This window comes from Saccopteryx bilineata, chromosome 3, assembly GCF_036850765.1.
Source record: "Saccopteryx bilineata isolate mSacBil1 chromosome 3, mSacBil1_pri_phased_curated, whole genome shotgun sequence".
Taxonomy (NCBI): domain Eukaryota; kingdom Metazoa; phylum Chordata; class Mammalia; order Chiroptera; family Emballonuridae; genus Saccopteryx; species Saccopteryx bilineata.
The window spans coordinates 178,658,787-178,685,652 of record NC_089492.1 but is presented as its reverse complement, the minus strand read 5'-3'; the positions used below and the strand labels follow the sequence as shown (position 1 = coordinate 178,685,652).

General features: G+C 35.7%; 1 pseudogene; it reads left to right on the top strand.

Moving 5' to 3' along the window:
• The window catches only part of LOC136329940 (S-formylglutathione hydrolase-like), a 32,708-nt pseudogene extending 6,142 nt beyond the window's left edge, over nucleotides 1-26,566 (top strand).
• The last annotated feature ends 300 nt before the right edge of the window (nucleotides 26,567-26,866 follow it).

Below are 26,866 nucleotides of genomic sequence, written 5' to 3'. Positions count from 1 at the left end.
AATCTTGTTAAAGATTGAGTAGAATTGTGTGCCTAAAACAGACAGAATCCTTTGAGCTCAACCTTAGCCTCGTCCCAGTGGGGTTGAGTAGTTCCTTTGCATTCTTTGTCTCTTCTACCCTGGCCACAATCAGCAATGGTACCTAGTGTCAGGGATGCCTACTGCCATTTGAAATACTGGTAGTAGTGATTCAGAGAGTCCTCTACCATACTTACATACTACTCTGACAACAATTTTTAATGATATTGCAGGAATGTAATTCCCCATCACCTAGGCAATAGGGACCAGAGCTGTAAATAAATTTTCTGCCTAGCTCCACGTGGAGGAGTACACTTTGTACTATGCCTGCTGACTTGACTGATATTAATGAGAACTTTTCTGCCAAAGGATTTCATGTTGCTCCTATACAAAACCACTGTGCCATAAATTTACTTTTTAACCATCTCCTATCCCCCCAAATCAAGTTATTTATCTTAATATTTTCATAGCTTAATTTTTGTAGATCATAAAATTGCTACTGGCTTCCTTGATTTTGTTGTTGATATTGGTGCACGTTGTTGTCAAGTTAAGAAAAAAAATAAACCTCCAATGGAGAAAACAAATAGATCCATTTTGGGTATTTGTATTGTGTATAGGAAGGAGAAATTTGTGTTTTGTGTGTGTGCAATGCTATCACTCTAAGAATTGATGCAAGTGAGCAGAAGTATGCCAGTCATTCTTTAACTGCTCTCCAGAAAGAAACAAAAAACAACACTGGATTTTAGAATTTTCCAATTTCTATGGTATAAATACTCCCACTGTGGTTGACTTCAAGCTACCAACACAGACACTGCTCAACTTAGCACTGACAAGAGATATGCATATAGTCTGTTGAGTTAAGCAAACCTCCTCAACTGGAAGTGGGGGAACAAATTTAGTTGGATCTTTAGAGTAGAAAAACAAATGCCTTTAATATTTGACACCTGGAGAGAATCCTTCTTCATAAAAAATTTTACAGAAGTATGTAAGGCTGGTTTGGGCCTGGTATATTAAATAAAGGAGTATTTGTTTCTTTTTCCTGTTCTTTTGCCAACTATTTGGATCAGCTGTCTAAATTTGTGTTCTTACTTAAAAGTATTTTAAAAATGAAAATTGCAGCTATTCTAATATTTATTTTGAGGTCCTTCCCATCTCTGTGAAGTTGAATCTGTATTTTAATATTTAAAAAAACTTTTATAACAAAGCTTTGTGAATGTAAGAAGAAACACAATTAAAAATCTTTAGAATGACTTCTATACCAGTGATATCCCTTCCTCCAGAAAATACCTACATAAATCATTTGATACCATTCAATATAGTGAAATCTATTATTATTTTTATTTATTAATTTTAGAGAGGAGAGAGAGAGAGAGAGAGAGAGAGAGAGAGAGAGAGAGAGAAAGGGGGGAGGAGCAGAAAGCATCAACTTCCATATGTGTCTTGACCAAACAAGTGCAGGGTTTCGAACAGGCAACCTCAGCATTCCAGGTCGATGCTTTATCAACTGCCCTATGACAGGTCAGGCTAAAATCTATTATTTTTTCCTTGGTGTCAGAAATTCTTGGTTTGATATCCTGATAACCATTGCCAATATCACCTCTTTGCCTGTCTGAAGAGAGGCTATAAAACAAAAGGAACCATTTTTATCAGGTCTGTCGAATAAGGTATAAGTTGAAGCTTAATTAGAGCTTATGGGGGAAAGGAACAAACACAACGATCATCATTCTCTTTCCTCCCCCTCCCTTCTTTCAGAGTTCAGTGTGACTATAAGACCTAGATTAGTGGCAAACTTGCTCATGGGACAACTAGCATGAGGATTAAAGTTAACCTTATTAGGATGGCAGATTGAAAAGAGGAAAACACTGGTTGAATCCTGACAGTGTGGTCAAACCATTAGTGTCTATATCCAGACGTCTTCATGAAATTCCTGTCTCACTATCTCTCCCTCCTCTTGCTTAAAAAATAAAAATGGAAGGAAGGCAGGAGGGAAGGAAGGAAGGAAGGAAGGAAGGAAGGAAGGAAGGAAGGAAGGAAGGAAGGAAGGAAGGAAGGAAGGAAGGAAGGGAAAAGAAAAGAAAATAAAAAAAAGAAAGAGAAGGAAGGAAGGAAGGAAGGAAGGAAGGAAGGAAGGAAGGAAGGAAGGAAGGAAGGAAGGAAGGAAGGAAGGAAGGAAGGAAGGAAGGAAGGAAGAAAGTTATGTTATGTTTGGGGCCTTACTATCCACATGACCTGCCCATTTAGAAATTTTTGAAGATCACCCTGTGAAGATACTTGATGTAGAAACCCTTTTTTCATCCACAATTGCATAGCTGAATAAAGGTTTCTCAGGATTCACACTATGAAAGAAAACAGCCAAATATTTTTAAATAATGTCATTGAAGTATAATTTACATTTCATAAAACTTATCTGTCATAAGTATACAATTCAATGAATTTTAGTAAATTACAGAGTTGTGTAACCATCAAAATCCACTTTTTCTCCCAAGCTCATTTTCTTTTATTTTTTTTAAATAAATTTTTATTAATGTTAATGGGATGACATTAATAAATCAGGGTACATATATTCAAAGAAAACATGTCTAGGTTATCTTGTCATTAAATTATGTTGCATATCCCTCGCCCAGAGTCAGATTGTCCTCCGTCACCCTCTATCTAGTATTCTCTGTGCCCCTCCCCCTCCCCCTAACTCACTCCCTCCTTCCCTCCCACGTCCTCCCTCCCCCCACCCCTGGTAAGTAACCACCACACTCATGTCCATGTCTCTTAGTCTCGTTTTTATGTTCCACCAATATATGGAATCATGTAGTTCTTGTTTTTTTCTGATTTACTTATTTCACTCCGTATAATGTTATCAAGATCCCACCATTTTGCTGTAAATGATCTGATGTCATAATTTCTTATGGCTGAGTAGTATTCCATAGTGTATATGTGCCACATCTTCTTTATCCAGTCTTCTATTGAAGGGCTTTTTGGTTGTTTCCATGTCTTGGCCACTGTGAACAGTGCTGCAATGAATATGGGGCTACATGTGGCTTTACATATCAATGTTTCTGAGGTTTGGGGGTATATACCCAGTAGAGGTATTGTTGGGTCATAAGGTAGTTCTATTTTCAGTTTTTTGAGGAACCACCATACTTTCCTCCATAATGGTTGTACTACTTTACAGTCCCGCCAACAGTGGATGAGAGTTCCCTTTTCTCCGCAGCCTCTCCAACATTTGCTGTTACCCGTCTTGTTGATAATAGCTAATCTAACAGGTGTGAGGTGGTATCTCATTGTAGTTTTGATTTGCATTTCTCTAATAACTAATGAAGCTGGGCATCTTTTCATATATCTGTTGGCCATTTGTATTTCTTCCTGGGAGAAGTGTCTGTTCATGTCCTCTTCCCATTTTTTTTATTGGATTGTTTGTTTGTTTGTTGTTGAATTTTATGAGTTCTTTGTAAATTTTGGATATTAGGCCCTCATATGAGCTGTTGTTTGAAAATAACATTTCCCATTTAGTTGGCTTTCTGTTTATTTTGATATCAGTTTCTCTTGCTGAGCAAAAACTTTTTATTCTGATGTAGTTCCATTCATTTATCTTTGCCTTCACTTCTCTTGCCATTGGAGTCAAGTTTATAAAATGTTCTTTAAAACCCAGGTCCATGAGTTTAGTACCTATGTCTTCTTCTGTGTACTTTATTGTTTCAGGTCTTATATTTAGGTCTTTGATCCATTTTGAATTAATTTTAGTACATGGGGACAAGCTGTAGTTGAGTCTCATTCTTTTGCATGTGGCTTTCCAGTTTTCCCAACACCATTTGTTGAAGAGGCTTTCTTTACTCCATTGTGTGTTGTTGGCCCCTTTATCAAAGATTATTTGACCAAATATATGTGGTTTTATTTCTGGGCTTTCTATTCTGTTCCATTGGTCTGAGTCTCTATTTTTTTGCCAATACCATGCTGTTTTGATTATCGTGGCCCTATAATATAGTTTGCAGTCAGGTATTGTAATGCCCCCAGCTTCATTCTTTTTCCTTAGAATTGCTTTGGCTATTCGGGGTTTTTTATAGTTCCATATAAATCTGATGATTTTTTGTTCCATTTCTTTAAAAAATGTCATAGGAATTTTGATGGGAATTGCATTAAATTTATATATTGCTTTGGGTAATATGGCCATTTTAATTATATTTATTCTTCTTATCCAAGAACAAGGAATATTTTTCCATCTTATTGTGTCTTTTTCTATTTCTCTTAACAATGCTTTGTAGTTTTTGTTATATAGGTCCTTCACATTCTTTGTTATTTTTATTCCTAAGTATTTTATTTTTTTTGTTGCAATCGTGAAGGGGATTATTTTTTTGAGTTCGTTTTCTAATATTTCATTGTTGGCATATAGAAAGGCTATGGACTTTTGTATGTTAATTTTGTTTCCTGCGACCTTACTGTATTGGTTTATTGTTTCTAGTAATCTTTTTGTGGAGTCCTTCAAGTTTTTGATGTATAGGATCATATCATCAGCAAAAAGGGATACCTTTACTTTTTCTTTTCTGATATGGATGCCTTTTATTTCTTTGTCTTGTCTGATTGCTCTGGCCAGAACTTCTAGCTCCACGTTAAATAAGAGGGGAGAGAGTGGACAACCCTGTCTTGTTCCTATTTTAAGGTAGAAAGTCCTCAGTTTTATGCCATTTAATAGGATGTTGGCTGATGGTTTATCATATATGGCCTTTATCACGTTGAGATATTTTCCTTCTATACCCATTTTGTTGAGAGTCTTAAACATAAAATTGTGTTGTATATTATCGAAAGCCTTTTCTGCATCTATTGATAAGATCATGTGGTTTTTGTTCTTTGTTTTGTTGATATGGTGTATTACATTAACCGTTTTACATATGTTGAACCATCCTTGAGATTCTGGGATGAATCCCACTTGATCATGATGTATTATTTTTTTAATATGTTGTTGTATTCGGTTTGCCAGTATTTTGTTTAGTATTTTAGCATCTGTATTTATTAGAGATATTGGTCTGTAGTTTTCTTTCTTTGTGCCATCCTTGCCAAGTTTCGGTATGAGGGTTATGTTGGCCTCATAAAATGTGTTTGGAAGTATTGCTTCTTCTTCAATTTTTTGGAAGACTTTGAGTAGAATAGGAACTAAGTCTTCTTTGCATGTTTGATAGAATTCACTAGTATAACCATCTGGGCTTGGACTTTTACTTTTGGGGAGGTTTTTAATAGTTTTTTCTATTTCCTCCCTGCTGATTGGTCTGTTTAGGCATTCTGCTTCTTCATGACTCAATCTAGGAAAGTTGTATTGTTCTAGGAATTTATCCATTTCTTCTAGATTGTTGTATTTGGTGGCATATAGTTTTTTATAGTATTCTACAATAATTCTTTGTATATCTATGATATCTGTGGTGATTTCTCCTCTTTCATTTTGTATTTTATTTTTTTGAGTCCTGTGCCTTTTTTCCTTGGTGAGTCTTGCCAAGGGTTTGTCAATTTTGTTGATCTTTTCAAAGAACCAGCTCCTTGTTTTATTGATTTTTTTCTATAGTTTTTCTGTTCTCTATTTCATTTATTTCTGCTCTGATTTTTATTATCTCCTTTCTTCAGCTGGTTTTGGGTTGTCTTTGTTCTTCTTTTTCTAGTTCCTTAAGGTGTGAAGTTAAGTGGTTTAATTGGGCTCTCTCCTGTTTGTTCATATAGGCCTGAAGTGATATGAACTTTCCTCTTATTATTGCTTTTGCTGCATCCCAGAGATTCTGATATGTCGTATTGTCATTTTCATTTGTCTGTATATATCTTTTGATCTCTGCACTTATTTCTTCTTTGACCCATTCATTTTTTAGAAGTATGTTGTTTAGTTTCCACATTTTTGTGGGATTTTTTTCCTCTTTTTTGCAGTTGAATTCTAGTTTCAAGGCTTTATGATCAGAGAATACGCTTGGTACAATTTCAATTTTTCTAAATTTGCTGATATTGTCTTTGTGGCCCAACATATGGTCAATTCTTGAGAATGTTCCATGTACACTAGAGAAAAATGTATACTCTGTCGCTTTGGGATGAAGTGTCCTGTAGATGTCTATCATATCCAGGTGTTCTAGTATTTTGTTTAAGGCCACTATATCTTTATTGATTCTCTGTTTGGATGACCGATCTAGAGTCGTCAGCGGTGTATTGAGGTCTCCAAGTATGATTGTATTTTTGTCAGTTTTTGTTTTAAGGTCAATAAGTAGCTGTCTTTTATATTTTGGTGCTCCTTGGTTTGGTGCATATATATTAAGGATTGTTATGTCTTCTTGATTCAGTGTCCCCTTAATCATTATGAAATGACCATTTTTGTCTCTGAGTACTTTTTCTGTCTTGTAGTCAGCATTATTAGATATGAGTATTGCTACACTTGGGTTTTTTGGGGTGTTGTTTGCTTGGAGTATTGTTTTCCAGCCTTTCACTTTGAATTTGTTTTTATCCTTGTTGCTTAGATGTGTTTCTTGTAGGCAGCATACAGTTGGATTTTCTTTTTTAATCCATTCTGCTACTCTGTGTCTTTTTATTGGTAAATTTAATCCATTTACATTTAGTGTAATTATTGACACTTGTGGGTTCCCTATTGCTATTTTATAAATTGCTTTCTGTTAGTTTTGTATCTTGTTTGATTCTTCTCTTTTGTTTTTCTATCATTTGTTTTTGTTTGTTTGTATTCCATATTTCTTTCCTCTGTTGCTACCTTTTTTAAGTCAAGTGTTTTTGTGGTGGTTTTCTCAAGGGTGGTTATCATTAAGTAATGAAAAGGGTACCTACCATATTCATTGTAGTACCCTATTTTATGAGTATTTCTGTGCTTCATCATCCTTTGCTACTGTTAATCTCCATCCTCTCCCCCCTTTTTTTCTTTTGTTGTCACAGTATTAATTTGGTTTTATTGTGTTCTTGGTAGAGCTGTTACTTGTGGTTTTGTTTTGTTTTGTTCTTTGAATTTGGTTGGAAAACCCCCTTTAGTATTTCCTGGAGTGGGGGCTTTCTGCTGATAAATTCTCTCATCTTTTCTGTATTTGTGAATGTTTTTATATCTCCTTCATACTTGAAGGATAGCTTTGATGGGTATACTATTCTTGGCTGAAAGTTCCTCTCTTTCAGGACTTTAAATATTGGGGTCCACTCTCTTCTAGCTTGTAGAGTTTCTGCTGAGAAATCTGATGATAATCTAATAGGCCTTCCTTTATATGTTGTACTCTTCTTTTCCCTGGCTGCCTTTAGAATTTTTTCTTTGTCTTTGGTTTGTGCCATCTTCATTATGATGTGCCTTGTAGTGGGTTTGTTGGGGTTAAGAAAACTCGGTGTTGTGTTTGATTCTTGAATTTGAGGCTTTAGTTCTTTCCACAGGCTTGGGAAGTTCTCATCTATTATTTGTTTGAGTATATTCTCCATTCCATTTTCTTTCTCTTCTCCTTCTGATATTCCTATTATTCTTATGTTATTCTTTCTGATGGAGTCAGACAATTCCTGTAGGGCTTTCTCATTTTTTATTATTTTTGAGTCTCTTTCTTCTTCTCTCTGTTGTGCCTCAAGTTGCTTGTCTTCTATTTCACTAATCCTACCTTCTATCTGGGCTGTTTTATTAGCTAAGCTTGTTACCTCGTTTTTCAGCTCGTGAATTGAGTTTTTCATTTCTGTTTGATCTGTTTTTATAGTTTCAATTTCCTTGGTAATATATTCTTTGTGATCGTTGAGTTGTTTTCTGAGCTTCCCAAATTGCCTTTCTGTGTTTTCTTGTATATCTCTGAGTATTTTTAGGATTTCTATTTTAAATTCTATGTCATTTAGCTCTAAGGTTTCCAATATGTTAAATCTTTTCTCCATAGATTTTTCCACATCTATTTGTGTTACCTCTCTATCTTTGTATCCATAATATTCGATTTCCTTTTTCTTATTGGCATCTGAGGGTGATCTTGTTGATAGCACTAATTAGAATTAATAAAGAATAAAAAGTAAAAAAAGAAAAAAGAAAAACACCCCACAAAAAAGTAATAATTTATTATTTCCCCCTTTTTTCTTTCTTCTCTTCCCCACCTCTCCCCTCCTTAGGGAAATATCATGATGACCTGTGAATTATATTATGCTTAATGGAATAAAAACTGCCTATAACGGAGGGCCTGATTTGGGGTGAAGAGTTCAAGGGGCAAAAAAGGGAGTAGGGACCTACTAAATGCAAAAAAAAAAAAGAGAAAACCTTAGACAAGTATAAAATGATTTGCTTGTAAGTGATGGTAGACTAAGAGATATAATGAGAGGGATAAGAGGGAAACAGAAAAAAGGAGAAAAAATAATAATAATTAAAGAAGAAAAATAAATAAAAAAATAAGTAAAAATCTGTTGTATTAAGTGGAACAAAAACTAAATACAATGGAGACCTTGGGTTGGGACGAATGCTAATGAGTTAAAAAGCAGAGTAAAAAGTACCCAAAATGCCACAAAAACAAACAAACAAAAGAAAACCAAAAACAAAAGCAAAAAACAAAAAACAAAAAAAACTTGAGTCCCAAATTAAATCATTTGTTCGTGATTGAGGATTGAATGGGAGGAAAAGTAAAATGAGAAAAGAAGAAACGAATAGAAAGGGAGAAATAAGAAAAAGAGAAAAACAAAGGAAGAAAAAAAGGAAAAGAAAAGAAAACAAAAGGGGAGAGAATGAGAGTTAAGGGTTTTGGAGTATAACCCTAAAGGAGAGTAAGGATGAAGAAAAGAAATAAAATGTAACACTCACGGGTAGTGTCATTCAAGAAAAGGGAAGAATAAGATGGGCAGAGAATAAAAGGACCGAGGTGGAGGAAATAGAAATAATAATAATAAGAGCAATAAGATAGAAGAAACAAACAACAACAACGAAAAAATAGTGGAACAAGTTATAGAGTCTGTGGATTTTTCTTGATTTTGAGAGGTTAACTTCTTCCTTTTTCTTTTCTCTCCCTCTTCCTGGTCGGTGACTCTGTACCCCAGGCTCTGCCCCTGTGTCACGCTTAGGTAGGGATTTGCAGTTGATGGGATTCTATGGCAATGTCATATAATTGGCTTTAGTCTCGTTGGTAGTCAAGGCTTGTTGGCGTTTGCAGGGTCCAACAATGAGAGAGTTTGCTTTCCCGGAGTCTCTCTCCTAGTCTCCCCTTCCTGAATTAGCAGCCTGGTTATCCAGCTATGAGGCTGCCACTGTTTCTGCCTGGGGAGTAAAAGGCTCAAAGAACTGGGAAATCCCCACTCTATCCCCACTCAGCGCAAGGCTCTGGGTAAGGCTCTGGCAGTCAGAGCCTCCAGCGTAATAAGGCAGCGCTGGGAGCCAATTGTTGTCAAGGTGACTGTTCAGCACCTAGCATTCAGTTGGACCACTCAACCCAGGCTTTCCACACTTTGTAGCCTGTTTTGGCTGGGAAGAAGAGGCACTAGTCATTGCTTGCTGTATAGATCTTAGTATCTGCCAAGTCCCTCTTGTTAGCGTATATCCCTGAATATGAAGGCTCTGTCATTCAGAAGTTGCCCCTGCCCCTTTAGCGAGAGGCACTAAAAAATATCACTCCTCTTGTCTTGGATCGCTGAACTGAGAGAGATCTTATCAATTAGAGCCCCGTGGGTGCGCAGATTTCGTGGGTTAAGCTAATTTCAGTGATTGGATCCACAGCTGTGCTTCAGAAAGTATTTCAGGCTGCCTGCGCACCCCTCCCCCAATGCTTGATTGTTAGCTTGAATGGCTGGGTGAGGTGCCCCGCTCACGGAGAGAATCTCCAGAGTAGGGAAGATAGCTTTGGTGCCCTTCCCGCTTGCCTTGCCGCTGGCAGCTGGGGTGCACTGGGCGTGCGGGAGAATGGGGCACTCTGGGTGTGCAGGCGAGTGGGGTGCTCTGGGCGTGTGGGTGAGTGGGTTGTTCAGGGCACGCCAGCGAATGGGGTGCTCTGGGCACGCCGGTGGCTGGGGACACTCGCTCACAGTGCGCAGGCTGCTGGGGACGCTCGTGGCGCAAGGGAACTCGCTCTGCTACCAGACCGCGGCACAGGGTGCGTGCGCGGTTTCTCACGGCATGCTGGCGGCTGCTCGCAGCACTCAGGCTGTTCCTCCCTAAGTGTGGGCGGGCAGTTGCACATGTGGGTTGACTCACCACAGGCATACTCCCTCCTCAGCTTGAATGAACATCCGTGCGGTAGTTAGCTTCCTCCACACCCTCAGCTCCGACTCCTCTCTCAGATTCAAGTGATAACAGCCCTTTCACCTTCAGTGTGTGTGGAACTCCGGAATGCTCCGAGGATAAATTTTTCTGTTTCTAGTTGATAAATTTGTTGAGATTTTGGGGAGATCTGTCATACGCACTGCTCACGGCGCTATTTCCGTGATGTTACCACCCCAAGCTCATTTTCAATCAATCCCTGTTCTCAGCACTGGTCCTAGGCAAACACTGCTGATCAGCTTTCTGACTTTAAACTTCCTTTTTCTGGACATTTTAAATAAATAGGATCATGTAATATGTAGTCTTTTGCATCTGGCTCTCTCATTTACAATAATGCTTTTGAAGTTTATCTATGCTATAGCAAGTACCAGTATTTCCTTTTTTAATACTGAATAGCACTTCATTTGCATAGACATACCTCAGTTTGTTTATTCATTTGCTCATTGGTTGATAACCTGTCTGTTTTCAGTTTGGGGCCATTACAAATAATGCTGGTATGAACATTAATGTACAAGTTTTGTGGACTGATGTTTTTATTCATTTTGGCTAGCTTCCTAGAGGTAAAATATGGGAGTCACATGACATGTTTACATCTAAAACTTAAGGAAATTGCCAAACTGTTTCCAAAGTGGCTGTACCATTTTACATTCCCACCAACAATGTATGAGAGTCCCAGTCTCTCTACATTCTTGCCAATATTTGCTATTTTTGTCTTTTTTTTTATTTTTTTTACAGAGACAGAGAGAGTCAGAGAGAGGGATAGACAGGGACAGACAGATGGAAATGGAGAAAGATGAGAAGCATCAATCATCAGTTTTTCATTGCGACACCTTAGTTGTTCATTGATTGCTTTCTATGTGCCTTGACCGTGGGGTTACAGCAGACCGAGTAATCCCTTGCTCGAGCCAGTGACCTTGGGTCCAAGCTGGTGAGCTCTGCTCAAACCAGATGAGCCTGCACTCAAGCTAGCAACCTTGGGGTCTCGAACCTGGGTCCTCCGCATCCCAGTCCAACGCTCTATCCACTGCACCACCACCTGGTCAGGCTGTCCTTTTTTAGAATAAACATCCTTACTAAACATATAGTGGTATGTTGTTGTGACTTTAAATTTCATTTCCCTAAGACTAGTGATTTTGAGCACTTTTCCATGTGCTTATTAGCCATTATTATTTCTTCTTCAGTAAAATGTCTATTCAAGACTGTTGTCCACTCTTAATTGTGTTGTTTGTCTTCTTATTTTTCAGTTGTAAGAGTTCTTTATAGACTATACATACAGATCCTTTATCAGATATAGGATTTACAAATGTTTCTCCCAAGTTTATCTTTCATTTTCTTAAGTCCAATTTAACATTTTTTCATTTTATTTAAAGTTTCTTATTTTATTTTATATGTTCTTAGTGTCATGGTTGAAGTCTTTGCTAACCTAAAGACATGAAGATTTATTCTTATGATTTTTTATAGAGGTTTTTAACCATTATCTCTTTAGAGCTTTTTTTTTTTTTTAGTGCCAGGGTAAAACAAGATTTTGTGTTTGTTTACATTATTTAGTTATTTCATGTTTTTCTTTTAACATGGGGAATAGTTAACTCATCACTACAGAAAAGATTATACTGTCTTCAGTTAATTTTCTTGGCATCTTTATTGAAATCAATTTATGTTAAATGAAGAGTTTATTTTTACTCTCAACTCTATTTCATTGATCAATATCAAGGGTCACAAATATGGTCTGTGGGTCAAATCCAGTCCACCATCTCTTTTTTTAGGGGGGTATTTAAATGTTTCATAGAATACAGACATTTCTATGTGTTTACATATTGTTTGCACCGTTTTTGCAGTACGACAACAGAGTTGAATAACTGCAACAGAGACTACAAAGTCTCAAAAATTTACTACAAGTCACTTTAAAAAACAACTTTTAAATCCCTAATCTATATGCTCATCCTTATGTCAATACCATATTTTTTATTCTTGAAGCTTTACAATAAGTCAAGTAATCAGTAGTAAAAATCCTCCAACTTTATCTTTTTTAATTAAAATTGTTTTGGCTATCTTAGGAATTCTTTACTTCTATATTAATTTCAAATCAGCTTGCTAATTTCAGAAAAAGAAAAAAACAATCAAGAACCAACAATATTTATGAATAAAACAGTTTATCCAAAGACTCTGGAGGATGGTAATATACCCCAAATATTGAGCAAGTAGTAAGCTGATCACTTCTCATCAACCTTCAATCTCTCCCCCTGTAGTAGGCCTTCCCAAATACCAAGAGCTAAAAATTTCCCAGAATAAGAAAATTACATATCTATCACTACAGTTGAATAGATCTGTTCAGGTGTTGTATAATCACATTTTTTCACAAGTTTGAAATTATCTTAAGAATTGTCTGTAAAGTAATAGCAGCTTCTCCAAATAGTTCATTCTATTGTTTTTTTTTTACCAGTTCACTTTGTGCTTCTCTAAAATATCTCAAGTTATATAAAATGAGAATGATGAACTTTCATAATCCTGTAAAACAATCTTATAAAAAAATTGTTGGTACGAAAAAGATACAAAAGCTGAATGATTTAAGTAGTCAAAATTATTTATTACAGTAAATATTGCATTGGTTCACCCTTCAATATCAACTAGTATACAAATAAAAAACTTATGTAGAATGATTCAACTTAGGAAAATCAATCAGTATAATATACCACATTAACAGAATGAAGGGGGGAAAAAAACTACATGATTATCTCAATTGATGCATAAAAAGCATTTGATAAAATTTAGCACCTTTTCATGATAAAAACATGCAAAAAACTTAAGAAGAGAAGGAAACTACACTCAACATAATAAACGTCTATATAAGAGAAATCAACAGCCAACATCATACCCAAAAGTAGGTTTGCAGTTGTAATACAAAAGATAATACAATAATTATTTTATAATAATACAAGAATAATCTCTGTGTTTCATGTATTCACAAATGTAATTCCAGAACATTTTCATCAGCCCTCTAACCCATACTCATTGACAATTGGTCCCTGTTATACTCTTCACAATCCCTGGCAACTGGCAATTTACTTATTGCCTCTATGGATTTGCTTATTCTAGACATTTTACTTAAATGTAATTAGACATTATGTGGCCTTTTGTGTCTGGCTTTCATTTAGTTTGTATTTCCAATGTTGATCCATTTTGTATCCTGTATCAATACTTCATTTCCTTTCAGGGCTGAAGAGTATTCTGTTGTTTGAATTTATCACATTTTATATGTTCATTCACTCATTGATGGATATTGTGGTTACTTCCACTTTTTGGAAATGTTATTATGAACATTAGCATATATGTTTTACATGATCATGTGTTTCTATTTCTTTCGAAGAGATACTTAAAAGGAGAATGGTTTGGTCATAAGGAAAATGTATGCTTAGCATTTTGAGAAACTGCCAATTTTCCAAAGTGGCCCCATCATTTTGCAATCCAACAGCAATGTGTAAGAGTTCTAATTTCTAAACATCATCACCAAGACTTGTTATTGTCTGTCTTTTATGTTTTAGGCATCCTAGTGGGTGTGAAGTGGTATTTTGTTGTTGTTTGATTTGCATTTCTCCAAAGACAAATATTGTTGGGCATCTTTCATATGCTTCTTGGCCATTTGTGTATCTTCTTTAAAGAAATGTCTACTCAATTGGGTTATTTTGATTTTAATTGAGTTATCCCTTTTTTATTGTTGAGTTGTAACACTTCTTTATATATCTGGTACTGGACCTTTATCAAATACGTATTATGTAAATATTTTCTCCTACTCTAATTTAACTTTCACTTTTTTAATAGTGTTCTTTGAAGCACAAAGTACTTGAATCTTGATGAAGTACAATTTATCTTTTTTTGTTGTTGTTGTTGTTTCTTATGCTGTTGGTGTCATAGCAAAAACAACAACAACAACAAAAATTGTGTTAAAGATTTAGGTCTTAAAGATTTACACCTATGCTCTTTTTAAAAAAGAGTTTTACAATTTTATGTCTTATATTTAGTTATTGCTCTATTTTTAGTTAATGTTTATACATGGTGTGAAATAGAGGTCCAAAATCATTCATTTACAAAAGTGTATCCAGTTGCTTTATTAATAGCCAGTTTCAACTCTTTGTTGAAAAGACTTTTTTTCTTTATTGAATTGTCTTATCACTCTTATCACAAATCAATTTCCAATAAATATAAGAGTTTATTTCTTGCCTGACCAGGTGGTGGTGCAGTGGACTGGGATGTGGAGGACCCAGGTTTGAGACCCCGAGGTCGCCAGCTTGAGCGCAGGCTCATCTGGTTTGAGCAAAGCTCACCAGCTGGAGTCCAAGGTCGCTGGCTCAAGCAAGGGGTCATTCGGTCTGCTGTAGCCACCCCCCCACACACACACCGTCAAGGCACATATGAGACAATCAATCAATGAACAACTAAAGAGCCGCAACAAAGAATTGATGTTTCTCATCTCCCTTCCTGTCTGTCTGTCCCTATCTGTCCCTCTCTCTCTCTGAAAAATTTAAAAAAGAGTTTATTTCTTGACTTTTAATTCTACTCTATTGATCCATATATATATATATAGCCTATGCCAGTACTGTCTTGATTTCTCTCACTTTTTATTAAGATTTGAAATTTAAAAATATGAGTACTTCAACTTTGTAGTTTTAAAGATTTTTTTAGCTATTCTGGGTTTCTTGCAATTCCATAAGTACTATTTTACAATCAGCTTGACTATTTCTACAAAGAAGACAATTCTTATAAGGATTATGTTGAATATGTAGATTTACTTGGGGGTATTGCTATCTTAAAAAAATTAAGTGTTTTGATCTAGAAATATGGGATGTCTTTTCAATTACTTACATTTTCTGTATTACTTTTAATAATGTTTTATAGTTTTCAGTGTATAAATCTGGCCTTAATTTAGTTAAGCTTGTTTCTAAATATTTTACAGTTTTTGATGCTATAGAAAATGAAATTGTTTCCTTAATTGACTTTTCAGCTTTTTCATTGCTAAAACTAAAATTGATTTTTTGTGTTTATTGATACTGTAACTTTCATCCTTGCTGATTAATTTATTAACTCTAATAGTTTTTATGTTTACTTCTTAGAATTTCTATGTTCAGGATCTTATCATCTTCAAATAGATATAGTTTTACTTCTTCCTTTTCCATTTTGATGCCTTTTTTAAAAAATTGCTTATTGCAATTTTTACTGATTATAGTCTCCAGTATAATATTAAACAGAAATAGTGAGAGTATCTCAGGACTTTTTTCTGCTCTTACAAAGAAAATTTTAGTCTTTCATCATTAATTTTGATGCCAGCTGTGTTTTTTTTTTTCTTGTAGATTACCTCTATCAGGTTGAGGATATTCACATCTATTCCTAGTTGTTGAATGTTTTTATTGCAAAGGGGCTGGATTCAGTCAAATGCTTGTTCTGCGTCTATAGAGAAGATTATCTTCTTTTTTTCCTTTGTTGTATTTATGTGGTGTATTACATCAATTTTTTTTTTCAATTTTTTTTTTTTTTGTATTTTTCTGAAGCTGGAAACGGGGAGAGACAGTCAGACAGACTCCCGCATGCGCCCGACCGGGATCCACCCGGCACGCCCACCAGGGCAATACTCTGCCCACCAGGGGGCGATGCTCCGCCCACCAGGGGGCGTCACTCTGCCGCGACCAGAGCCACTCTAGCGCCTGGGGCAGAGGCCAAGGAGTCATCCCCAGCGCCCGGGCATCTTTGCTCCAATGGAGCCTCAGCTGCGGGAGGGGAAGAGAGAGACAGAGAGGAAGGAGGGGGTGTGGAGAAGCAAATGGGGGCTTCTCCTATGTGCCCTGGCCGGGAATCGAACCCAGGTCCCCCGCACGCCAGGCCGACGCTCCACCGCTGAGTCAACCGGCCAGGGCCTACATCGATTTTTTTTATGTTAAACCAGGGTTATATTCCAAAGATAAATCATCCATGGTTATGTGTGTTGTTGGATATAGTTGGGGGACATTAATCTGTAGTTTTTTTTCAGAGGAATGTCTGTCTGCTTTTGGTGTCAGGGTAATACCAGCCTCAGGTAATAAGCTGAGAAGTGTTCTCTCCCCATCCTACTTTCTAAAAGAGTTTGTGAAAAATTTGGATTATTTGTATTGTATATGTCCTTAAAACTATTTGATAAAATTCATCAATAAAGTCACCAAGACTTGGACTTTTCTTTTTGGAAGGGTTTTAAATTACTAATTCTATATCTCTTCTTTTAGATCTATTCATATTTTTTATTTTTTTATTTTTTGAGTCAGCTTTGGCTGTTTCTGTCTTTCTAAGAATTTGTCCATTTTATCTAGGTTATCTAATTTGTTGATATACAATTATTTACACTAGTCTTGTATAATTCTTTTTATTTCTGAAAAGTCAATATCTTTTCTTTTATAATTTGAGTCTTGTCTCTTTTTTTCTTGATTAGCTCAAGGTTTTTCATATTTTTAATCCTTCTAAGAAAATTACTTTTGGTTTTGTTGATTTTCTCTATTGTTTTTATATTCACTATTTTATTTCTGCTCTAATCTTCATTATTTTCTTCTCTCTTCTTGTTTTGCCTTTATTTTGTTCTTTTTCTACTTTCTTAATGTAAAGGTTAGACTATTGATTTAAGATTATTTTCATCTTTTTTAAATATGTGTATAGGTATAAATTTTATAGGTATAAATCTTCTCCTGAGAACTTCTTTGGTTTATTTCTTATAAGTTTTGTTGTGTTGTGTTTTTCTTTTCTTTCATCCCATAGTATTTAAATTTTCCCTCAGAATTTATTTTCACTTATTTAGGAGTAGGATGTTTAATTTTCATGCATTTGTGACAAATTCCTTCTGGTATTGATTTCTGGCTTCCTTAAGCTAGCGTATCATATTTAGACTTATCCCTCTTGTTAGAGTACTTTTTTTTTTCATTGCTCAGTAGGATTTTATTATTTAGATAGATTAGTTTGTTTATCCATTTCCAATTGAGGAACACTTGGGTTGTTTCCAGATTTTAGCAATTATAAATCAAGCCACTACAAACACTCATGTATAGGTTTTTGTGTAAGTATAAACTTTGTTACTTGAGAGTAGGATTGATGGATATTGTAAGTGTATGTTTAACTTCGTAGAAAAACTATCACATTTTTTTTAAATAGTGTCATTTTGCTTTCCCACCACCAATGTTTGAGGCTTTGAGTTGCTCCTCATCTTTGTCAGCACTTGGTATTGTCAAGAAACAATTTTTTTCTTTTTATTATTTTAATGATTTTAAAGGATGGTATCTCAATATAATTTTAATTTATATTTTCTTAATGTTAATATCAAATATCTTTAATTGTTCTTATTTTATATAAAGACATATTTGAGAAATGCACACACATACTTTTTTTTTTAATAAATTTTTATTAATGGTAATGGGATGACATTAATAAATCAGGGTACATATATTCAAAGAAAACATGTCTAGGTTATTTTGTCATCAAATTATGTTGCAAACCCCTCGCCCAAAGTCAGATTGTCCTCCGTCACCCTCTATCTAGTTCTCTGTGCCCCTCCCCCTCCCCCTAACTCTCTCCCTCCCTCCCTCCCATGTCCTCCCTCCCCCCCACCCTTGGTAACCACCACACTCTTGTCCATGTCTCTTAGTCTCATTTTTATGTTGCACCAATGTATGGAATCATGTAGTTCTTGTTTTTTTCTGATTTGCTTATTTCACTCCTTATAATGTTATCAAGATCCCACCATTTTGCTGTAAATGATCTGATGTCATAATTTCTTATGGCTGAGTAGTATTCCATAGTGTATATGTGCCACATCTTCTTTATCCAGTCTTCTATTGAAGGGCTTTTTGGTTGTTTCCATGTCTTGGCCACTGTGAACAGTGCTGCAATGAACATGGGGCTACTTGTGTCTTCACATATCAATGTTTCTGAGGTTTTGGGGTATATACCCAGTAGAGGGATTGCTGGGTCATAAGGTAGTTCTATTTGCAGTTTTTTGAGGAACCACCATACTTTCCTCCATAATGGTTGTACTACTTTACATTCCCACCAACAGTGAATAAGGGTTCCTTTTTCTCCACAGCCTCTCCAACATTTGCTATTACCCGTCTTGTTGATAATAGCTAATCTAACAGGAGTGAGGTGGTATCTCATTGTAGTTTTGATTTGCATTTCTCTAATAACTAATGAAGCTGAGCATCTTTTCATATATCTGTTGGCCATTTGTATCTCTTCCTGGGAGAAGTGTCTGTTCATGTCCTCTTCCCATTTTTTTATTGGATTGTTTCTTTGTTTGTTGTTGAGTTTTATGAGTTCTTTGTAAATTTTGGATATTAGGCCCTTATCTGAGCTGTCGTTTGAAAATATCAGTTCCCATATAGTTGGCTGTCTGTTTATTTTGGTATCAGTTTCTCTTGCTGAGCAAAAACTTTTAATTCTGATGTAGTCCCATTCATTTATCTTTGCCTTCACTTCTCTTGCCATTGGAGTCAAGTTCATAAAATGTTCTTTAAAACCCAGGTCCATGATTTTAGTACCTATGTCTTCTTCTATGTACTTTATTGTTTCAGGTCTTATATTTAGGTCTTTGATCCATTTTGAATTAATTTTAGTACACGGGGACAGGCTGTAGTCGAGTTTCATTCTTTTGCATGTGGCTTTCCAGTTTTCCCAACACCATTTGTTGAAGAGGCTTTCTTTTCTCCATTGTGTGTTGTTGGCCCCTTTATCAAAGATTATTTGACCATATATATGTGGTTTTATTTCTGGGCTTTCTATTCTGTTCCATTGGTCTGAGTGTCTATTTTTTTGCCAATACCATGCTGTTTTGATTATCATGGCCCTATAATATAGTTTAAAGTCAGGTATTGTAATGCCCCCAGCTTCATTCTTTTTCCTTAGGATTGTTTTGGCTATTCGGGGTTTTTTATAGTTCCATATAAATCTGATGATTTTTTGTTCCATTTCTTTAAAAAATCTCATAGGGATTTTGATGGGAATTGCATTAAATTTGTATATTGCTTTGGGTAATATGGCCATTTTGATTATATTTATTCTTCCTATCCAAGAACAAGGAATATTTTTCCATCTCATTGTATCTTTTTCGATTTCCCTTAACAATGCTTTGTAATTTTCATTATATAGGTCCTTTACGTTCTTTGTTATGTTTATTCCTAGGTATTTTATTTTTTTTGTTGCAATCGTGAAGGGGATTATTTTTTTGAGTTCGTTTTCTAATATTTCATTGTTGGCATATAGAAAGGCTATGGACTTTTGTATGTTAATTTTGTTTCCTGCGACCTTACTGTATTGGTTTATTGTTTCTAATAATCTTTTTGTGGAGTCCTTCGGGTTTTCGATGTATAGGATCATATCATCAGCAAAAAGTGATAGCTTTACTTCTTCTTTTCCGATATGGATGCCTTTTATTTCTTTGTCTTGTCTGATTGCTTGGCCAGAACTTCTAGCACCACGTTGAATAAGAGTGGAGAGAGTGGAAAACCCTGTCTTGTTCCTGATTTAAGGTAGAAAGTCCTCAGTTTTATGCCGTTTAATAGGATGTTGGCTGATGGTTTATCATATATGGCCTTTATCATGTTGAGATATTTTCCTTCTATACCCATTTTGTTGAGAGTCTTAAACATAAAATTGTGTTGTATTTTATCAAAAGCCTTTTCTGCATCTATTGATAAGATCATGTGGTTTTTGTTCTTTGTTTTGTTGATATGGTGTATTATGTTAACCGTTTTGCGTATGTTGAACCATCCTTGAGATTCTGGGATGAATCCCACTTGATCATGATGTATTATTTTTTTAATATGTTGTTGTATTCGGTTTGCCAGTATTTTGTTTAGTATTTTAGCATCTGTATTCATTAGAGATATTGGTCTGTAGTTTTCTTTCTTTGTGCCATCCTTGCCAGGTTTTGGTATGAGGGTTATGTTGGCCTCATAAAATGTGTTTGGAAGTATTGCTTCTTCTTCAATTTTTTGGAAGACTTTGAGTAGAATAGGAACCAAGTCTTCTTTGAATGTTTGATAGAATTCACTAGTATAACCGTCTGGGCCTGGATTTTTATTTTTGGGGAGATTTTTAATAGTTTTTTCTATTTCCTCCCTGCTGATTGGTCTGTTTAGGCTTTCTGCTTCTTCATGACTCAGTCTAGGAAGGTTGTATTGTTCTAGGAATTTATCCATTTCTTCTAGATTGTTGTATTTGGTGGCATATAATTTTTCATAGTATTCTACAATAATTCTTTGTATATCTATGATGTCTGTGGTGATCTCTCCTCTTTCATTTTGGCTTTTATTTATTTGAGTCCTGTGCCTTTTTTCCTTGGTGAGTCTTGCCAAGGGTTTGTCAATTTTGTTGATCTTTTCAAAGAACCAGCTCCTTGTTTTATTGATTTTTTCTATAGTTTTTCTGTTCTCTATTTCATTTATTTCTGCTCTGATTTTTATTATCTCCTTTCTTCGGCTGGTTTTGGGTTGTCTTTGTTCTTCTTTTTCTAGTTCCTTAAGGTGTGAAGTTAAGTGGTTTACTTCGGCTCTCTCTTGTTTGTTCATATAGGCCTGAAGTGATATGAACTTTCCTCTTATTACTGCTTTTGCTGCATCCCAGAGATTCTGATATGTCGTATTTTCATTTTCATTTGTCTGTATATATCTTTTGATTTCTGCGCTTATTTCTTCTTTGACCCATTCATTTTTTAGAAGTATGTTGTTTAGTTTCCACATTTTTGTGGGTTTTTCCCCCTCTTTTTTGCAGTTGAATTCTAGTTTCAAGGCTTTATGATCAGAAAATATGCTTGGTACAATTTCAATTTTTCTAAATTTGCTGATATTATCTTTGTGGCCCAACATATGGTCAATTCTTGAGAATGTTCCATGTACACTAGAGAAAAATGTATACTCTGTCGCTTTGGGATGAAGTGTCCTGTAGATGTCTATCATATCCAGGTGTTCTAGTATTTTGTTTAAGGCCACTATATCTTTATTGATTCTCTGTTTGGATGACCGATCTAGAGCCGTCAGCGGTGTATTGAGGTCTCCAAGTATGATTGTATTTTTGTTAGTTTTTGTTTTAAGGTCAATAAGTAGCTGTCTTATATATTTTGGTGCTCCTTGGTTTGGTGCATATATATTAAGGATTGTTATGTCTTCTTGATTCAACTTCCCCTTAATCATTATGAAATGACCATTTTTGTCTCTGAGTACTTTTTCTGTCTTGTAGTCAGCATTATTAGATATAAGTATTGCTACGCCTGCTTTTTTTTGGGTGTTGTTTGCTTGGAGTATTGTTTTCCAGCCTTTCACTTTGAATTTGTTTTATCCTTGTTGCTTAGATGTGTTTCTTGTAGGCAGCATATAGTTGGATTTTCTTTTTTAATCCATTCTGCTACTCTGTGTCTTTTTATTGGTAAGTTTAATCCATTTACATTTAGTGTAATTATTGACACTTGTGGGTTCCCTACTGCCATTTTATAAATTGCTTTCTGTTAGTTTTGTATCTAGTTTGATTCTTCTCTTTTGTTTTTCTATCATTTGTTTTTGTTTGTTTGTGTTCCATACTTCTTTCCTCTGTTGCTACCTTTTTAAGTCAAGTGTTTTTGTGGTGGTTTTTTTTATGGGTGGTTACCATTAAGTAATGAAAAGGGTACCTACCATATTCATTGTAGTACCCTATCTTATAAGTATTTCTGCACTTCATCATCCTTTGCTACTGTTAATCTCCATCCTCTCCCCCTTTTTTTCCTTTGTTGTCACAGTTTAAGTTTGGTTTTATTGTGTTCTTGGTGGAGCTGTTACTTGTGGTGTTGTTTTCTTTTGTTCTTTGAATCTGGTTGGAAAACCCCCCTTAGTATTTCCTGGAGTGGGGGCTTTCTGTTGATAAATTCTCTCATCTTTTCTGTATTTGTGAATGTTTTTATATCTCCTTCATACTTGAAGGATAGCTTTGATGGGTATAGTATTCTTGGCTGAAAGTTCCTGTCTTTCAGGGCTTTAAATATTGGGGTCCACTCTCTTCTAGCTTGTAGAGTTTCTGCTGAGAAATCTGATGATAATCTAATAGGCCTTCCTTTATATGTTGTACTCTTCTTTTCCCTGGCTGCCTTGAGAATTTTTTCTTTGTCATTGGTTTGTGTCATCTTTATTATGATGTGCCTTGGAGTGGGTTTGTTGGGGTTAAGAAAACTTGGTGTTCTGTTTGCTTCTTGAATTTGAGGCTTTAGTTCCTTCCACAGGCTTGGGAAGTTCTCGTCTATTATTTGTTTGAGTATATTCTCCATTCCATTTTCTTTCTCTTCTCCCTCTGATATACCTATTATTCTTATGTTATTCTTTCTGATGGAGTCAGACAATTCCTGTAGGGCTTTCTCATTTTTTATTATTTTTGAGTCTCTTTCTTCTTCTCTCTGTTGTGCCTCAAGTTGTTTGTCTTCTATTTCACTAATCCTATCTTCAATCTGGGCTGTTCTGTTAGCTAAGCTTGTTACCTCATTTTTCAGCTCGTGAATTGAGTTTTTCATTTCTGTTTGATTTGTTTTTATAGTTTCAATTTCCTTGGTAATATATTCTTTGTGTTCATTGAGTTGTTTTCTGATCTCCCTATATTGCCTTTCTGTGTTTTCTTGTATATCTCTGAGTATTTTTAAGATTTCTATTTTAAATTCTCTGTCATTTAGCTCCAAAGCTTCCAATATGTTAAGTCTTTTCTCCATAGATTTTTCCACATCTATTTGTGTTACCTCTCTTTCTTTTGTATCCATAATATTCGATTTCCTCTTTCTTATCGGCATCTGAGGGTGGTCTCATTGATAGCACGCAGGCGCACTCCCTCGCGGCTTGAATGAGCGTCGCTGCTGCGGTAGCTTCCTCCACACCCTCGTCTCTCAGATTCAAGTGATAACAGTCCTTTTGCTTTCAGTTTGTGTGGAACTCCGGAATGCTCTGAGGATAAATTTTTCTGTTTCTAGTTGATAAATTTGTTGTGATTTAGGGGCGAGCTGTCGGACGCGCTTCTCACAGCGCCATTTCCGTGACGTCACTCCACACATACTCTCTTAATCATGATTGTATACACAATGGGGAGAATTTGCAGGAGCTAGGTGTGGGAAGACTTTTACAATTCACATTCTACTCTTAGTTATGTACTATTTAAATTTTGTGAAGAGCAAGTTTATTTAAATTTTTCCATTTAATTTAATTTTTTTTCTTTATATAAAACCATCTATGTGCTTTATTAATCCTTTAATAGGGCTTCATATATAAAATATTAAAATAATAAATTTTAATATTTTATTAAAATATTAATTTTAATAAAACATAGGGTAGTCCAGGCTTTAAAAGGGGTTGTATTCAGATCTATAATAAGATCTCTTCTCCATTCTTTCTTTTTAATTCTTTTAGTTCAGACTTCACAATAGAGAAAAAATTAATGTTATTTTTTATTTCAAAAAATAAAATAAAATAAATCACTTTGGTGACTTTAATAAAAGAAAGAAAAAAATCAATGTCATGTGCTCAAAACATGCCTGTCAGATAAAGAAATAAAAGCTTAGAAGGAGAACACTGGTAATTTTTATTAGAGATCCAAATGTCTAAAACTAGAAACACTGGACACATCGGTACTGATAGGACACAGAACAGCTGGAGCTGTCATGCACTAGTGGTGGTTGTATAAAAAGTTACAACCAATTTGGAAAGCATTTTGGCTGTTTCTTTAAAATTTTCAGAATACCTGTACCACATAACCCTGTCATTCCATTCCTAGGTATTTATCTGAAAGTTAAGCATATGTTCACACAAATACTTGTACAAAAATGTTCACAACAGCTTTATTTGTATATCCCCAAACTGTCCAATTGTCCTTCAGCATGTGGATAAAAGGAATATATCCATAAAATGGAATACTTTGAAATAACAACAGCAACAAAAATATGGGTGAATCCAAAAATATAGTAATTACAATAAGTGAAAACAAAAGCCTGACAAAAAAAGAAAATAATTTATTTTGATCCACTTATATAAAATTCTAAAAATGGGAAACTAATCAAAAAGCAGATCACTGGGTGCCTGGTAATAGGAGAAAGGACATGGAGAGGTGAGAGAAGGGTTATAAAAAAGCAAGAAGGAACTCTTATGGTTGACAGATGCTCTCATGATCTTGGTTGTGGTGATGATCTCATAGGTGTATATAGATGCCAAAACTTAAAAATTAAGCCTGACCAGGCGGTGGCGCAGTGGATAGAGCGTCAGACTGGGATGCGGAAGTACCCAGGTTCGAGACCCCAGAGGTCGTGCGCGGGCTCATCTGGCTTGAGCAAAGAGCTCGCCAGCTTGGACCCAAGGTCGCTGGCTCCAGCAGGGGGTTACTCGGTCTGCTGAAGGCCCGTGGTCAAGGCACGTGTGAGAAAGCAATCAATGAACAACTAAGAAGTCGCAAGGCGCAACGAGAAACTGATGATTGATGCTTCTCATCTCTCTCTGTCCCTGTCTATCTCTGCCACTAAAAAAAAAAAAAAAAAAAAAAAAAAAAACTTAAAAATTAAGCAGTTTAAATATGTGTTATTTATTTTATACCAACTATCCATCAATAAAGCTGCTGAAAAAGTTGAACTTTAGCAATATCTGAAAAGTGTTTGACCTCATCATATAAATAAGAAGCCATGCTAATGAGTTTAAACTGCAGTCTGTGCTTTTTAAAACTTAGAAACATTATAGGCCCTGGCCGGTTGGCTCAGTGGTAGATTGTCAGCCCTGCATGTTGATGTCTCAGGTTCAATTCCCAGTCAGGGTACACAGCAAAAGCGACCATCTGCTTCTCCCCCCTTCCTTCTCCTCTCTCTCTCTCTCTCTCTCTCTCTCTCTCTCTCTCTTCCCTGGCCATAGCCATAGCTCAATTGGTTCAAGTGCATTTGCCTGAGTGCTGAGAATAGCTTCATGGAGCCTCCACCTCAGGCACTAAAAATAGTTCAGTTGTGAGCATGGCCCCGGTTGGGCAGAGCTTAAGCCCCAGATGGGGGTCACCAAGTGAATCCTAATTGGGGCACTTGTGGGAGTCTGTCTCTCTATCTCCCTTCCTCTCACTTGGAAAAGAAAAAGAAAAACAAAACCTTACAAACATTAGATAGTGGTGATTATGATGAGGAAAGTGTCAGAGATACGGTGTTAAGTGGTAGAACCCTTTCTTTTTCTCAACTCTTTTTTCCTACAATCTACTGAATAACCAAATGCTGTGCCCAAAGCATTCACCACCAACACATGTGTCTATTGAGCACTTGAGATGTATCTAGTGAAATGCTGAATTGTTCACTTTATTTTAATTAAGTTAATTCAAATTTAATTAAAATAGCCACATGTATCTAGTGGCTACCATATTGGTCAGAACAATTCTAGAGAACTTGCTAGAAATCTATTTTATTTCATTCTTCCCCTGACTGCTATTTTAATTTTCATATGCTCATCAAGGATAACTGATAAAAAAAAAAGTTGCTGGCAGTCATGGTGGAGGCTTCTGCTCTGGGAGATGAATTGAGGATGGGGATGCAAGGGGATAGGGGAAGAGGGAAGCACACCTAAGCTTTTCAGATCAGACATAGATGAACACCTCCATCCTCCACAAAAGTTCTTTTGGACAGCACATGACAGATTTTAAATAACATGCAAAATGAAATTTGCTGTCTTCTTCCTTCCAAAGCCAGGCACGGGGAATGTTATTGAACTATACTGGCAGCCTGTCATAAAATACACAGAGCAAATTCTTCAGTGAATCAGCCACCACCTAATTGGCTCGAAACACAGCCTGGGCCTCGTTGCTCCAGATACCAGGTAAAGACAAGATCTGGAACTTTGGCACTGGGGCTGGATTTTATGTGGATATTTGAAAAACTATCTACAGAATGTACTCTTACATAATGAATAAGCTTCTCTCACTGATAAATGCCAATTTTCCAGTGGACCATGGAAAATTGGCTATTTTTGGCAACTCTGTAGGAGGTCATGAAGCTCTTACTTGTGCTTTGAAGAATCCTGGAAAATGCAAATCTGTGTCAGCATTTGTTCCAATTTGTAGCCAGGTCTCTGTCTTTGGGTGGGTGAGAAGGCAAGAATCTCTCAATGGATATTTAGAATCAGATCAAAATGAATGAAAGGTTTATGATGTTACTGTTCTTAGGCAGTTTTTTAATTCAGGTTCTAGTTAGACATGACCAAGGAGATAAGTAAACATTTTCTCAAGATAGCTACTTCCTGACAATTATTTTAGATTACAAGAGGGTTATGACTATAGTTACTTTTTATTGCAATATTTATTAATGACCACATCAGAGTTTATTCAAAATCTTGAATACAGGAAAAATTAGACACAAGGATCTCTCCTGAGTTATAAAACTTAAAAAGAAACACAGTTATGAAATTGTTAAATGTGGGTTTTCACAATGCTAAAAAAGCTTCATTCTGTAGTTGAATCATCTTCTAAATAAATATATATAATACAAATTTTAATACTTCAAATGAATAATTATAATTTTAGAAGGGTTATCAACCATCAAACATGTTTGGGCACTGGCCAATTGGCTCAGAGGTAGAGTGTTGGCCCAGCGTGTAGGTGTCCTGGGTTCAATTCCCAGTCAGGGCACACAGAAGA